This window comes from Erinaceus europaeus, chromosome 14, assembly GCF_950295315.1.
Source record: "Erinaceus europaeus chromosome 14, mEriEur2.1, whole genome shotgun sequence".
NCBI lineage: Eukaryota > Metazoa > Chordata > Mammalia > Eulipotyphla > Erinaceidae > Erinaceus > Erinaceus europaeus.
In genome coordinates, this window is record NC_080175.1 from 24,625,608 (window position 1) to 24,641,896 (window position 16,289).

Below are 16,289 nucleotides of genomic sequence, written 5' to 3' on the forward strand. Positions count from 1 at the left end.
GGTTTCATGGAGTAGGGGTGTGGGTTGTATACGTATTTCCTTTGAAGACCTTTCATTTAGCCCAACTGCTGAACTTAGGTTCACATGGGGATTCTTCCTGACATGGGGACTGGACCCCACGGGCACATATGCCAAAAGAAAGCATGATTGAAATGGAAGCTGTGTGGTCATGTAGTTCCAGAAGCTGCAAGTGTCATTTCCATGGCATTCTCACTGCTGAGACTGTAACAAAATCTCATACACTTGAAAGTTGGGAAAATAGGGGGCTGAGTGTTAGCACAGCAGGCGTGAAGCACAAGGACTGGCCTAAAGATGCCGGCTCAACCCCCCCAGCTCCCCACCTGCAGGAGGGCACTTCACAAGCAGTGAAGCAGGTCTGCCGGTGTCTCTCTTTCTCTCCTCCTCTCTGTCTTCCCCTCCTCTCTTGATTTCTCTCTGTCTTATTCAACAACAATAATAACAAGGGCAACAAAAATGGAAAAAAATGGGCTCCTGGAGCAATGGAGTCATAGTGCAGGCACCAAGCCCCAAGAGATAACCCTGGAGGCAAAAAAAAAAAAAAAAAAAAGCAAGTCAGGAAAATAAACCACCTTCTGACTGGGAAGTAGGGAGTTTCTAGAAGGGCAAGTGAAACCTAAATATCACTATGGACATAGTTGGAAAATAAAATTTCTCATAGACATGTTTCCATTTGTTTCATGTGTTACTGGAGTCCCACACATGTGGGCTGCCACAGCTGAGTGGCCTCCCTAGGCCATCCTTTATTTTTATCAGAGATGAGGAGGGTTGAGAGGCAGATAGAGACATCGCAGCACTGCTCTACCATCCATTTAGCTCCCTGGTGCCACACATGGCGTTCCCATGCAGTGCTGGGGCTCACACATAGGCCCCATGCAAGGTAAGGTGCATGCTCTACCAGGTGAGCTATCTCCTGGCCCCACACTTTCTTTTTTAAATTAATTTATTTAGATGAGAGAGATAACACAGAGACACCAGAGCACTGCTCAGCTCTGGCTTATGGTAGTGCTGGGGATTGAACTTGGGACCTTAGATCCTCAGACATGAGTCTTTTGCAGAACCATTATGCTACCTCCCCAGCCCCACACTTTCAATTTTTTAAAAAAATTTTAATATGTATTTATTTTCCCTTTTGTTGCTTTTTATTGTTGTTCTAGTTATTGTTGTTGTTATTGATGTCGTCATTGTTAGATAGGACAGAGAGAATTGGAGAAAGGAGGGGAAGACAGAGAGGGGGAAAGAAAGACAGACACCTGCAGACCTGCTTCATCGATTGTGAAGCGACTCCCCTGCAGGTGGGGAGCTGGGGGCTGAAATGGGGATCCTTAAGTTGTTTCTTGCACTTCATGCCACATACACTTAACCCACTGCATTACCGCCCGACTCCCTCAATTTTTAATATATACATAGCCTCAGCCTTAAAAAGTCTTAACATTAAAAGGAGACATATCTACTAGTTCCCAAATACTCTGTATTATTTTTAGATTGTATGTATATTTCTAGAAAAGTATCTATGAATAGTATTTTGTCTATCCTTCCAGAAAATAGAAAATGTCAGCCTTTTATTTGCAATTTGCTTTTTTTTACTGATTAAGTATCTTGAGGTGGGGGTGGGGTTCCACTATAACATGTAAAATTGACCATATTCTTGTAAATGTTCACATAGTTCAACTGTATGGCTGTCCCTTTTGCATTAACCAGATGCCTATTAAAAAAACATTGAATTGGTTTCCAATTTGTTGCTATTGCAACCGATTCTTCATGGAACATCCTTGTGCATATTTATTTTCTTGTAATTAATTTCCTTTTTAAAAATAGATATATTTAGAGAGGAAGAGAGAGAGAGAGGAACCAGAGCATTGCTCTGGCATATTTGGTGCTGGGGATCAAGCCTAGGACTTAACACTTGCAAGTCCTACACTCTACTATAGCACCATCTCCCCACTCACTCTGGCATTCTCAGGAACATTTGCATGGTAAATTTCTAGCAGTGGGATTGCCCACATAAAGGACATAAAAACTAGAAAACTGCACACCAACACGTCCATTTAATAGCTTTGTGAGCTGTGAACCTCGTGTTTTTTTGTTCACAAGCTCAGCCACATTTTATACTATCAATAGTTTTCTTCACTGTCCTTCTGAAAGATCTGAGTTATTTCTGGGTTTTCTTTGCAGTTATATTTCTTCACATAATAGTGAGAAATCTGGACAAAGGCAGTTCTGCCCTGGGCATTAGCCCTTGATCCCAACGGAGCCTGTGCACAGTGAGGTCACATGTAGCACTGGGGTCAGCTGAAGAGCCAGTGTCACTGAGGTGCTAGTTACCACACAGCTGGCATAAACATCCCAAGGAACTTCAACCTCAGGGTTCCCAATTTGTGGCTCCCAAGTGCCTGGTCACATGCCTGCCCAAAGACTATGGCTAATTCATGAAGACAGATACCTCTTGCAAAGTGGTCACCACATTAGCGATTCAGACCTCTCATCAACCAGACACCATTTCAGTACTGACTCAGTGGCTGTCCCCAGTCAGATCAATGTGAAAATGTAAGGTTGTTGCTAAGAAAGTACCAGTTCAGTGGAGAAAATCGTTTTTAGTCATGGAAATGGTCTTGCTACTGCTTCCACTTCATCAGCTGTAACCTCATTCCATAACAGGGTGATGCTTGCATTTTCAGCACTGACTATGTTTGGAACAGTTAATTGGTGCCCTGGGCAACACCCTTTCTGATAATCATCTTGCCTGGAAATTTCTCCTCAAGGAGAAAGGTTTTTTGTTATTGAGGACAAGCAGTGAATGAAGGAATTAAAGCAGGGTTAGGGAATGTGCCTTCCCCCTGCACATACCCCCCCTTTTTTTTTCTTTCCTTATTATTTCCTTGGCTTTGCTTTAGAGCAAAGCAGTGGTGCGGTGTTACATAAGCTGTGATGTGTGGCACAATTAGCTTGTGACAAGTTCTTTTGAGATGTACTGAAATTTGCGAATGAGAGCTTTTATGCTGACATAAATTAGAACGCAGATTAATGTGTTGAGCTATTAGCGCTGGGTTTATTTTTCCTGTATTTTATTTCTTCTTTGCAAGCAGGAAGCCAGCCTGGCTTCTGGGAGGTTTGGTTTGGGGGGCTGAATGCAAGGAGTTGTTTTTGTAGACAACCTGGCTTATGTTTTCTGGAAGTCTGGAGCCTGGGGAGGACTGGAGGTTAGTGGGCTGCAGACACTGCAGACCAGAATGTTCTCCCTAGGGAGTCTGGGGCCAGGGGTAGGAAGGCAGACTTTCATGGTGAGGCTTTGCTGTGTTGCTTGGAGCTTGAGAACCTCAGCCTGGGGTTCCTAGTGTCAGCCAAGGTCCCCAAACTTGGGAAAGGAGATGCTGAGGATGCCAACAAAGAACTTGGTCTTAGATGAGTGGCCCTATCCTCGCTTTTCAGTTGTTACATCATGGCCTGTATCTTCCTGCATCTGTGGAGAATGAGTCTGCCCTTTCCTCACCCTCGAAGGTGACTTTCCTGTCAGTCCAGAGGAGGAGATCTTCAAGCTTTAGGTTACTTAAAATACATGATGAAAGGCTATGGCAAGTCTCACCTGCATTTGTAAAATAATATTTGTACCACACTATATTTTTAATCAGTTCAAGAACAAGGTCACAGATCCACTTACATTCCAGAATGGTCTCCTGAGTGGGAGAGAAAGGGTTGATGTCACAGTACTGTTCCAGAGGAATCTGTCTGATCCTCCCAGGGGAAGGCACTGTCACCCACACCACCTGTCCTGTGTCACCACAAAAATGCTGGTAAATCACTGGCTAAGGATAAGGGAGATAAAGTGAGAAGAGTTTGCTTCCTCAGAGTGGGGGGTCACCATATTGTGACCTGAAAAGTGTCACCCTTTCCAGCCAACGTTGTATGTGCTGATCAGCCAGAGATTCCACCTTATCACAAACTAGAAGTGTCACCTTGTCTGGCGCTGACCAGTCAGCAGTTGCCTGTGCACATAGGTGGGTGAACAAATAGAATCCAAACAAGAAGCTCGTCCCAAACTGCCTGAGCAAGGAGTCTTCTTTAAACGTGAAACAGCTTGAAAAGGCCTGACTCATCACCACGACTAGCCCAGCCCAACCCATCCCAGCCCCTCAAAAAAGAGCCACTAGCTGCCTGTGTCTGTGGTTTTTGTCTCATCCAGGCTTGTCTTGACCTGGTGGAGGGCATGAAATGGCATCGTTGGCTCCGAGGACAGCAGCTGGCTCAGGAATGCTGGTATCAGCACTCTGCTGTGGGCTGGGCAGACACCCTGTTAGACTGAGCCCGAGAACAAGGAGTCCTTTGCTACCCTTGTCTGTCCATCTGCTACAGGCCCAGCTAACAAGGAAAGATGGAGGTGGACAGGTTCTGAACCCAGACACATTTGAGCTCTGGCTATGTTTCAACAGTGCTAGAGCCTCACTAACTCTTCCTGAGTGTTACTTGACCACATGACAGTTTGTTTGAAGTCTACTCTTCCAACACAAGGCACAGTGTGGTGCTCAATAAATGTCCCAGAAGAGTGGTATACTAGTGATACCGACTAAGTACAAGTCCAATGGAGGGGATACCAAGACAAAGTGCCCCCACTCCAGGGAATTTTCAACCAGAAGAGCTAGAAGGGGCCAGGAGATAGCCCAGCATGTTAGAACACAGGATTTATATTCCTGAGGTGCCTGAGGCTCCAGGCTTAGCCCCTGGCACCCCCCAAGCCAGAGTTAAGTGGTGTTCAGTTCTCTCTCTTAAAAATAAAAACATTTATTTATTTTTAAGAGGGTCATAAGGCACATGCCTTCATGATTTATAACCATGGGTGCAAATGTGTTTTGCTTGAATGGAAGTTTTATGTCCACATAAATAAATTGGCTGTCATCTGTGTGGATAAAATGGCAGTGGTGTGTGTGTGTGTGTGTGTGTGTGTGTGTGTGTGTGCATGTGCGTGTATGTGTGTGTGTGTGTGTTTGAAAAGTTACAGGAAAAAAAAAAAACAGCTAACAGAGGTAGACTCTTCAGATAGCAAATTGGGGCCCAGAAGTGGGTGTTTTACAATTTTTATAGTGTGTAAAATTTAATAAATCTAAAAATAAAAAGAGATGGAGAATTCAAATAAAATCCAGATTTCTGGTTCTTCTTGAAAACTCAGCATGCTGGCCATATAGAGAACATGAAGTCTGTAAACAGAGTATGGATGTGAGGAGAAATGGCATTCAAGGGTTTAGGGCTGAGAGCTGGCATCATATTTACATTTAGGGAAGGATATTTGGGCTAGCTCATGGGCATATAGACCAGAGAGACATCCAGTAATGGGGATAGGCAACGAGGGTCTGAACTGGGACAGTGGCAGGAAAGCAGATGTCAGAACTGGTGATGAAATAGAGCTGAGAGGTGGGTGCCCAGTGTAGACTAGGAGGGAAACAGGAAAGGTCATGGTAACTCCCAGATTCTGCCAGACAGACCACAGGAAGTGCCGCAGGAGTTGGGAGACTAGGAGATGAAGGTTGAGAGCTGTGGGCCATCTGAACTGCATATGGCAGGAATGCAGTGTCTCTCCTGAAATGCAAGGAAAGGGCCTCTGGGAGTAATTAGTACCTCTAACCCCACTCTGGCACCAACTGAATCTCTGTGATTTAGCAAAGAAAACTGCCTGTCTGGAGATCTGGGCAGGAGAGAACTGGAATTTCAGACAGACACTTAATATTGTGGCTTACAAGGTAAAGAAGCACCCAGAGAAATACAGCTGAAAACACATTCCTTCAGGGAGTGGATTTTTATTTTTTTTTTAATATTTGTGTGCTTCCCCTGCAACTTTGTTAGTCACTGCTGTGGTCCTTTTAGGGGGATTACAAAGTCATCATCAGGGTTCTGTTCCTGGGAGGATTACCTTGAGTAACAAGCCCCAAACAGCAACCCTGCAAGTCAACAAACCCAGCTGCCTTGGCAACGTCTATATCCTAAGGGACAGGCAGGTGCCCTGCCCCTGTGGCTTGAGGCAGCCAGTAAATTAGCCAACTTGGAGCATCTGTGATTACATTTCCTTGATTTTTGCTTTTAGCAGGTTCTGTCACAGAAGACAGAAATGGGCCCATTCCTTGAGGTCAAGAAATGAGGTTTGATGGTCTCTGCTCCTGCATTTGTTCCTTGAGCTAAAAATATTTTCCCTTTGAGGTTTGATGGTCAGCAACCAATATAATAGTAACTCTCAGACTGAATCCAGGATATAAGAAAGGTATATAAAGTGAAAATACACTGATGTAAATGCTTAAGAAAAACTGAAAAGAGGCCAGACAGTGCTGTGCTACGATGCACAGGGACCAAGTTTCAAGCTCTTGTTCCCCACTGCAGGTGGGAAGCTTCATGAATGGTGAAGCGGTACTACAGGTGTGTGTGTCTCTGTCTCCTCTGCCTTCCCCTTTTCCTCTCAATTTATCTCTGTTTCTGTCCAAAATAAATACAATATTAAAAAGAAAAGATGATAATAAATGCTTATGTACCACTTGGTCAGTTTAAATCTTCACATAAATCCAAATGGGCAATCTTGCTTTTTTTATTTATTGACACAAGAGAGACAAGAAGAGAGGGAACCAGAGTATCATTCCAGCACAGGGATCATTCAGGACTTCCCACTTTTAAGTCCAACATTCTAGCCACTGTGTCACCTCCCAGATCACACAACACTATTTTCATTCCCATTTCACAAATAAAGAAATTGAGTCTGAGAAGGATTTTCCCAGGTTGTGCAGCTCTTATATGGAAGAGGCAGGCTTCCTCCAAGTGAGATTAGTCACAAGATTATTACTTTCAGGATTGGAGAAACCCATTCTCTGGACAGATCTAATCTAGAAACCCAATGCAGAATGTCTTCAAAATTGGATTGATGAGAGTCATATGATTCAATGGACTGAATGGCAGAAAGAATCTCCACCCGGACAGCTCTGTGGTCTCACAGGGAAACAGAATGGTTCAGGATCACAAGGGTTTAACCTGTACAGTGTTGACTTTCTCAGGGTTCTAGTTCACATGGAAAATGACTCAGAAGAAAATCTAGGCGGTCCAGAAGGTGGTGCAGTGGCTAGAGGGCTGAACTTAAAAGCATGAGGTCCTGAGTTTGATCCCTGGTGTCCAGTGTACCACCACAGTGCTCTGGTGTTTTTCTCTATCTCTCTGTATCTCTCACTCACTTACTCACATTTATAAATAAGTCCTATAAACAAGAAAATCTAGAAGCCACGGGTATAAGATAGCTGATAATCCTTTCCTATGTGTACCTCAGCTCACTCTAGAGAAATGAACTGTAGAGTGACAGCTCAGCCAGCCCACCCCCTCCTCCCTACCTCCACCCCCCAGGAACTAGTCCCTTGAGGCTGGTGAGCATGGCTCCCTCACAGGTTTTTTTTTCTCCCATTATTTTTATTGTAATATAACTCCATGTTATGTTATGCTTGGTCTTTCCTCTATGTGTGTCTGTGTCTTCTTTTAAAACACGTATTTATTTACTAATGAGGGAGCAAATGAGAGAGCAAGCATATACCAGGGCATCACTCTGGCATATACAATACCAAGAATTGAACTTGGGGTCTCATGCCTGCAAGTCTGGCACTCTGCCTGCTTCACACAACCCAGGGATGCTGTGTTTTCTTTCTCTTTTTTAATCATTTTATGGGGAGGGGGATAATGTCCTTTTCTTCTTAGGAAACCAGACATATTGGCTTAAGATGTACCTCAAGGACTTCATTTAATCATAATTATCTCTCTAGAGACACTGTTTCCAAATACAGTCAAAGTCAAAGGTATTGGGGTAAAGACCTCAGCAAAGGGGATACAGTTCAGTCCATAACAGCTATTATACTAGGACTTATATATATTTTTCTTTCTACAGAAAGAAAATTTTATTTGACAGAACAGAGAGAAATTGAGAGGGGTGGAGAGATAAAGAGAACATAGACATCTGCAGACTTGCTTCATCATTTGTGAAGCATACCCTGCTGGTGAGGAGTGGAGGCTCGAACCCTGGTCCTTGTGCATTGTGATATGTGCACTTAGCAGGGTGTACCACCACCCAGCTTCACCTTTTCCTTTCCTTTCCTTTCCTTTATTTCTATTCCTTTGCTTTCTTTCCTTTCTTTCCTTTCCTTTCCTTTCCTTTCCTTTCCTTTCCTTTCCTTTTCTTTTCTTACTAGGACTTATATTTTAACAAAATCTTTGACTTGTGCTCACAATAAAATTTGAGAATCAGGGAGTCGGGCGGTGGCGCAGTGGGTTAGCGCACATGGCGCAAAGTGCAAGGACAGGTGTAAAGATCCAGGTTCGAGCCCCTGGCTCCCCACCTGCAGGGGAGTCGCTTCACAAGCAGTGAAGCAGGTCTGCAGGTGTCTGTCTTTCTCTTCCTCTCTCTGTCTTCCCCTCCTTTCTCCATTTCTCTCTGTCCTATCCAACATTGATGACATCAGTAATAACAATGAAAAACAACAAGGGCAACAAAAGGGAAAAATAAATAAACAAATAAATATAAAATTTAAAAATATATATGTAAAAAAAATTGAGAATCAGAAACCAGGCAGTGGTGCATCTGGTTGAGTGTACATGTTACCATGCTCAAGGAACTGGGTTCAAGCTCCAGTCCCCACTTGCAGGGAGAAACTTTGCAGGTAGTGAAGTAGTGCTGCAGGTCTCTCCCTCCCTCTCTCTCCCTCCCCTCCCCCTCCCCTCCCCCTCCCCTCCCCCTCCCCCTCCTTCTCCCCTCTCCCCTCACCCCTCTCAGTTTATATCTGTCCTATCAAATAAAGAATTGGAAAAGGAAAACAATGACTACCAGGAGCCCTATGGTGGCAATTTAAAAAAATGACAGTTTGAGAAGCACTTCTCACTGCCCGCTTCTCCTCAGTGGATAAAACACTAGTGGGAAATGGATAGAGAAGACTGGAGTGACTTTTATTTAAATATTTTTTAAGTTTTATGTGTATTTATTTATTTTTGCTACTGGAGTTGCCGGAGCCTTGCGATTCCATCACTCCCAGTGTTTCATTTTGCTTTCTTTTTTTTTCTCAGAGAGGTAGAGAGATAGAATGGGAAAGAGAGACAGAGAGGAGAAACACCAAGGCACCACCCCATCACTCATGAAGCTTTTCCTGTGCATGGTACTCTGATGTGGTGCTTATGGCTCTAACCTACATCCTTGCTCATGATAAAGTATGTACTCTAACAGGTGAGCTCTCTCCCTATTTTAAAATTTTTTCTAAGACAGAGAAAGCAGAACGTCAGTGCTGACAGATGGCAGGGCATGAACTGATCAGGACCTCAGGCATGCAAATTCTGTGTGCTACCACTGAGCTATCTCCCTGGAATGATAATTAGATAACCTCTCTCTCTCTCTCTCTCTCTCTCTCTCCATTCTGTAATCTAATGTGGGTAGCAACACCGATATCTAAGGTCAGTTTTTCCACTTGAGAAACCTCTACTTCTCATTGAGGAGCACTTTGGGGTATGTTGAGCTGGTGAACTGTGAGAGCTGATGAACAGGAATGTGACTGGTTTGAGCAAAGAAGAAATTTTCCTCTGGTCACTACCTGCTGATTTCCTCTGTCAAGGTACAAAGCAAGTCTCTGAGATTTCCTGGAAAGAGGACCAAGAAGGTACCCCATGGTGTTCTTCCCATTGTGTGGGAACTCATTACCACCACTGTCATAGGCTTGATGCTATGGTGACAATTGCCATGGAGATACTCCTATGCCAGTTGAAGCTATTCTCCACTCACATTATCAATCATACGCTTTAAACTAGAGATTTGTGGCTGGGTTCCATATTAGATATTTTCAGGGTTTTACATTTTATTCAACTCTCAATTTAAAAATATTTTAAATGTGTTTTTTAGTTATAAAGAATTTATATAAGATTTATAATTTATATTCTTCTATAAGGCAGTGATGCACCTGGTTGAGCTCACATATTACAATGCACAAGCACCCGGGTTCAAGGCCCCAGTCCCCACCTGCAGGGAGGGAAGCTTCACAGGTGGTGAAGCAATAGCTATCTATTGCCTTCTTAAACCCTAAGACAGCAGGAGCCTCCCACTTCCTCTATAGAGCCGATATTTCCTCAGTCCTGGAACGTCTAGGGTAGGGCTCACTTTTCTGCATGCTTTTCTCAGTTCATACCAAATAAATTGCATCTGCTGATCCCAACCTAATCAACGCAATGAGTACCACCTTGGCATGCTTCACTTCAGACTGTGTTCAGAGACATCAGCCATGGAATGACAACCCTTCAGCCTCATTACTTGGGTGAGACCTTTCTTTTCATAGGATTCTCTAATTCCATTCCAGGTGGTTCACTGCCTAACAAAGTCCCAAAACCTAGATATAGACCAGGTCCTGTGAGATAGAGCATATGTTCACATGTATCCCTAAATTAGGGCAAAATATATACCTGAAAGCAAAAGTACACAATAGTCTGCAGTGAGTCAGCATAAAGCTCATAATGAAATAGTGTCTACTTAGACTTAGATACTCTCCTCACCTGCTTCCTATTAAACTTCCCTCACACACTCCAAAGCTAACCTTATCAAAGCAAGGACTGAAAAAGCTGAATAAAGGCAAGAGACTGGCATACTACTTTTTATATTATTTATAAAAAGGAAATACTGACAAAACCATAGGATAAGAGGGGTCCAACTCCACACAGTTCTCACCACCAAAACTCTGTATCCCATCCCCTCCCTTGATAGCTTTCCTATTCTTTAACCCTACAGGAGTATGGACCTAAGGTCATTGTGGGGTGCAGAAGGTGGAAGGTCTGGCTTCTGTAATTGCTTCCCCACTGAACATGGGCATTGACAGGTCGATCCATATTCCCAGCATGCCTCTCTCTTTCCCTAATGGAATGAGGTTCTGGGGAATCAGAGCTCCAGGACATATTGGTGGGGTTGTCTGTCCAGGGAAGTCTGGTTGGCATCATGGTAGCATCTGGAACCTGGTGGCTGAAAAGAGACTAGCATACTTTAATGATGACTTTTTTAGTCACTATCAGGTGATCCCATCAGCTGAGGCCCTATTCGAGGAGTCCTGAGATTCCCAGACATGATGGGCCTAGACCTCGAATAAATCCCTCTCTCTCTCTCCATTGTTACTGGTCATCTCTATCAGGAACAACAAAATAGATCCCTTTGTGGGCTCCCATAGGACCTTGCCCTCAACTTGGATCAACAACAGTAGAGAATGTTCCATCCTCCGAAGGGAGACTGGACAACATACTCTGCTACACCTGAGGAAGATGAGTTGATATTGAGCCAGCATGGAATGTTCCTACTTATGACCACAGAATGTGAGCTCAGATCTAGAGGGATGCAGAAGTCATATAGGCTCTTAAGCTGATTTTGGGCCCCAGATCATATCAAATCGATGGGGTTTACAGTCAACAATATTTATACACCTTTCTCATATATGGGAGCTATTTTTTTCCCTGATCCAGCTTTCTGGTCCTTTTTCCAACCATGACATCATCTCCCCAGACAATAACTAGGATTCACCTGCATATCAGATTTCAGGTTCCAGGGGAAAAAAGAAAAAAAAAAAAACAACCTAGTATAGCCACAGGCCCTTTGGAATATAAATAAAATATGCCTACTAGCTATCTGAAAAACAGAGGATCCCCCCCCCCAACTCTTCATATGCACTATTCCAGCCTTTAGGTTCATGATTAATCAACAATTTGTTTGGCTTTATATGTTAACTCTCTTTTCAGCCACTAGGTTCCAGATGCTAGCATGATGCCAACCAGACTTCCCTGGACAGACAACCCCACCAATATGTCCTGGAGCTCCAATTCCCTAGAACCCCGCCCCACTAGGAAAAGAGAGAGGCATGTTGGGAGTATGGATCGACCTGTCAACACCCATGTTCAGCGGGGAAGCAATTACAGGAGCCAGACCTTCCACCTTCTACATCCCACAGTGACCTTGGGTCCATACTCCCGGAGGGTTAAAGAATAGGAAAGCTATCAAGGGAGTGGATGGGATATGGAGATCTGGTGGTGGAAATTGTGTGGAGTTATCCTATGGTTTTGTCAGTGTTTCCTTTTTATAAATAAAATAAATTTGAAAAAAAAAGAAAAGAAAAACAAGAACACACAAGTAAGGAAAAACTTGGGAAATATCAACCTCTTATTAATGGTAGTAACATGCAGTAAGAACTTTGAAAGCACAGACTGTTATGAAAAGGCAACAGAAACTACTACCTGATAATTCCACCTACAGAGAAATGAACAAGTGCACAAATTGCTCAGGAAATACTAGCTTCCCAAGGATAAGTTTCTTTTTCTTTTTTTAAGGATAAGTTTCTGATCTTTTTTATTCACACAGTAAGTTCTCAGTAGTTATTGAATGAATGAACAGATTAAGTTTACTCAATCTCTGATATTAAAGTAGTTTTTTTAAGTATTTAAATTTTAAAGTTATTTAATGTAATTATTAACAAGCAAACACATGGTGTCTATTTTAGTAAATAATAATAGTGGCTAACATTTACCTCCAGTTTGGGTCATGCAAATGGCAAAGCAGCACACAACCTAAGTGAGCTATCTCACCAACCAGGTATAAATTTTTAAACACAACAATAGATGCTGGAGAAATGTTCTAGTGTGTTGATATCATAATAACCTTGAGAGATGAAGAAATGGGCCTAATTGAAGTAAAGGTACAGGTTATCAGTTATATCAGTTCAGTTGTTTATGAAGACATTAACTGGGCAAATGAATTAGCATAAATTAAAATGGATAGACAATCATAGTAATATACCGATAATTCAGTTTAAATGTGTGGTGTAAGAGTGTAGATGTAAGGTACAAATTAGGCCAATCTGAGGTGCTTCTGAACTCTGTACCTGGGGGTTTCTTTCTTTCTTCTTCTTCTTCTTCTTCTTCTTCTTCTTCTTCTTTTTTTGCTTTGAAAAATCCTAGATTTATTGATTTTTTTATTATTTTTATTTTTTTAATTTTTATTTATAAAAAGGAAACACTGACAAAAACCATAGGATAAGAGGGGTATAACTCCACGCTATTCCCACCTCCAGAATTCCATATCTTATCCCCTCCCCTGATAGCTTTCCTATTCTTTATCCCTCTGGGAGCATGGACCCAGGCTCATTGTGGGATGCAGAAGGTGGAAGGTCCGGCTTCTGTAATTGCTTCCCCACTGAACATGGGAATTGGCAGGTCGATCCATATTCCCAGCCTGTCTTCCTCTTTCCCTAGTGGGGCAGGGCTCTGTGGAAGTGGAGCTCCAGGACACATTGGTGGGGTTGTCTGTCCAGGGAAGTCTGTTTGGCATCAAGTTAGCATCTGGAACCTGGTAGTTGAGAAAAAGAGTTAACATATAAAGCCAAACAAATTGTTGACTAATCATGAACCTAAAGGCTGGAATATTTCAGATGAAGAGTTGGGGGGTTTCCATTTTGTAGATAGTTAGTAGTCCTATTTTAGTTATATTCCAAAGGGCCAATGACTATACTAGTTTGTTTTTTTTTCCCCTGGGCCTGACATCTGATATGCAGGTGGATCCAAGTTATTGTCCTGTGGGTTTCTATAGCCTTCTCCAGATTTTGAAAGTTGACCCTGGAGGTTTGGCATATGAAACAACACTCCCCTTCATGAAAAGCTGACTTTGTGAGGGAAGATTCAAACCCAAACTTGCAATATTTTTATGCTGTGCTCCAGAGTTTCACCTTAGTGGTTCATAACCTTTCCCCTTCTGCTGTATGTTTGTGTATATTTTTGCAAAGTACATTTCTCCCACTAAATCACACTGTAATTGTGTCTGATTGGCATTAGTAGTAAGTGAAACTTCTCTACCCAGGTGGAAATTAGCTCACTGAGATCTGAGTCACATGTCATAGATATTCAAGTAGTGGGGAAATTGTGGAGCGGGAGGGGGACAGTGAGGGAGTAGTAGGTCCATTAAGTTGTTCCTGTACTAGGAATAAGCTGCCATTATATAATGCACATGAAACATTTGTCATTACCAGGAAGTTAGCATCTTAAAGCACTATGTTAAATAGTAACAGTGATAGTAGGCAGCCTTGTCTAGTATCTCATCTGAGGAGGAGTGCTTTTAGTTTCTCACCAATGAGTATGATATTGGGTGTAGGCTTGCTATATATGGACTCCACTAGGTTAAGGCCTGAACCGTCTGCTTGTGCTTGGTAATAGGTGTCTTTAACCGAGTGCACCACCACCCAGCTCTCAGTGGCTGAGCCTAATGTGCTCAGCATGCAAGGTAAATGGCTAAAAGTTGGCCTAGAAGAGTGGGATTTTCCAAGGATCTCCTGGCATAAGAGGTCCACTTCCTCTTACAGTAAGCAACAGTGGTCTTAAGTGGACATTCAGAGCGCTGCCTCTCTGGCTCTTCCTATCTCTGTGGAGTACCTCACAGGGTAGTGCAGAATGTTTTGCTGCTGCAGACTAACTGGGTCAGCCCTGACCCTTGCAGCAGATAATTCTGGAAATGGGGCAAATCAGCCCTAGATGCAAGGCCAATGTGCAAGGTTCTGTCCTCAGAAGGAATGATCTGTTTGAACTAAGTTCAGACCTTTTAAAAATGTGTCCCAGGGCCAGGTGGTGGTGCACCAGGTTCAGTGCACATGTTACAATGTGAAAGGATCTGGGTTTGAGCCCCTGATCCCTACCTACAAGGGGAAGGCTTTGCAAGTGGTGAAGCAGTGCTACAGGTATCTCTCTGTCTCTCTCCTTCCCTGTCTTCCCCTTCCCTCTCGATTTCTGGCTGTGCCTATCCAATAGAGGTAATAAAAAAAAAATCTTTAAAAGTGTCTCCCAAGTAGGTAATCATTCAGAAAACTTCCCCTGCTCTCCCCAATTTAAAAAAAAAAAAAGAAAAAGAAAGGAAGGAAGGGAGAAAGAAAGAAAAAACAAGAACTCAAAAAAATAGGAAACATCTGACTTCTATGAAAGAAAAAAAGAGGGTGGAGGGTAGATAGCATAATGATTATGCAAACGGGCTCTCATGCCTGAGGCTCCAAAGTCCCCGGTTCAATCCCCCACACCACCATAAGCCAGAGCTGAACAGTGCTCTGGTAACCAAAAAAGAAAGAAAAAAAAGTTTAGGAGGCCAGTGGGGGTGCACCTGGTTAGGCACACATATTGGACCTAGGTTCAAGTCCCTGGCCCCTACCTGCAGGAGCAAAGCTTCACGAGTGGTGAAGCAGGGCTGAAGGTATCTCTCTTCCCCCTTTCTATCTCCCCCTCCCCACTCACTTTATGCCTATCTCTATCCAGTAATAAATAAATAAAAATATATTTTAAAAAGTTTTAAAAAATACCCCCAAAAGATTAAAATATCTTTCAAGACTTTGAAGATATGTCCATATAAGTTAATTTTACTCTTAGCAGGCATGTGAATGACATTATCCAGGTATAAAAAACCATGAAATAAAAGACACTTCAAAGAACTCTGCTTTTAGTCCGTGTAAGAAATAACTGGCTTTGAATGTAAGGAGAAAAAAGTGCATACATAATTCAAAATTTATTTTTCTAGCTCTCACTAAATAAATACTTTTAAAAAAAATTAAAAATAGAGATTCAAAGAGACCCAAATGTCTTGGTTTTTTCTTGCCCAGTTCATTGTTTCCTCCAGCTAAATATTAGGCTGGAAGAAGAGGCATGATGTATTGTTTCTCTGTGCAAAACATGTCATGACTTTTCCAACAACCCAATAGCTCCACAAGGGAATAAATTTTCTGTTTTCTTTTTGTTCTTTTTGTGGAGCTGGGGGCCTCATACATATGTGATTTCAATGCTTTAGGTCATTTTTTCTTTCCATCATGATTATCACTGGGGTACCTGCATGACAAATCTACCACTCCCAACTGCCATTTTTTAAAAAATAATATTTATTTTTATTTATAAAAAGGAAACATTGACAAACCATAGGATAAGAGGGGTACAACTTCACACAATTCCCACCACCAGAACTCTGTATCCCATTCCCTCCCCTGGTAGCTTTCCTATTCTTTAACCCTCTGGGAATATGGACCCAAGGTCATTGTGGGATGCAGAAGGTGGAAGGTCTGGCTTCTGTAATTGCTTCCCCACTGAACATGGGCATTGACTGGTCGGTCCATACTCCCAGTCTGCCTCTCTCTTTCCATAGTGGGGAAGACTCTGGGGAATCAGAGCTCCAGGATGTATTGGTGGGGTTGTCTGTCCAGGGAAGTCTGGTTGGCATCATGCTAGCATCTGGAACCTAGTGG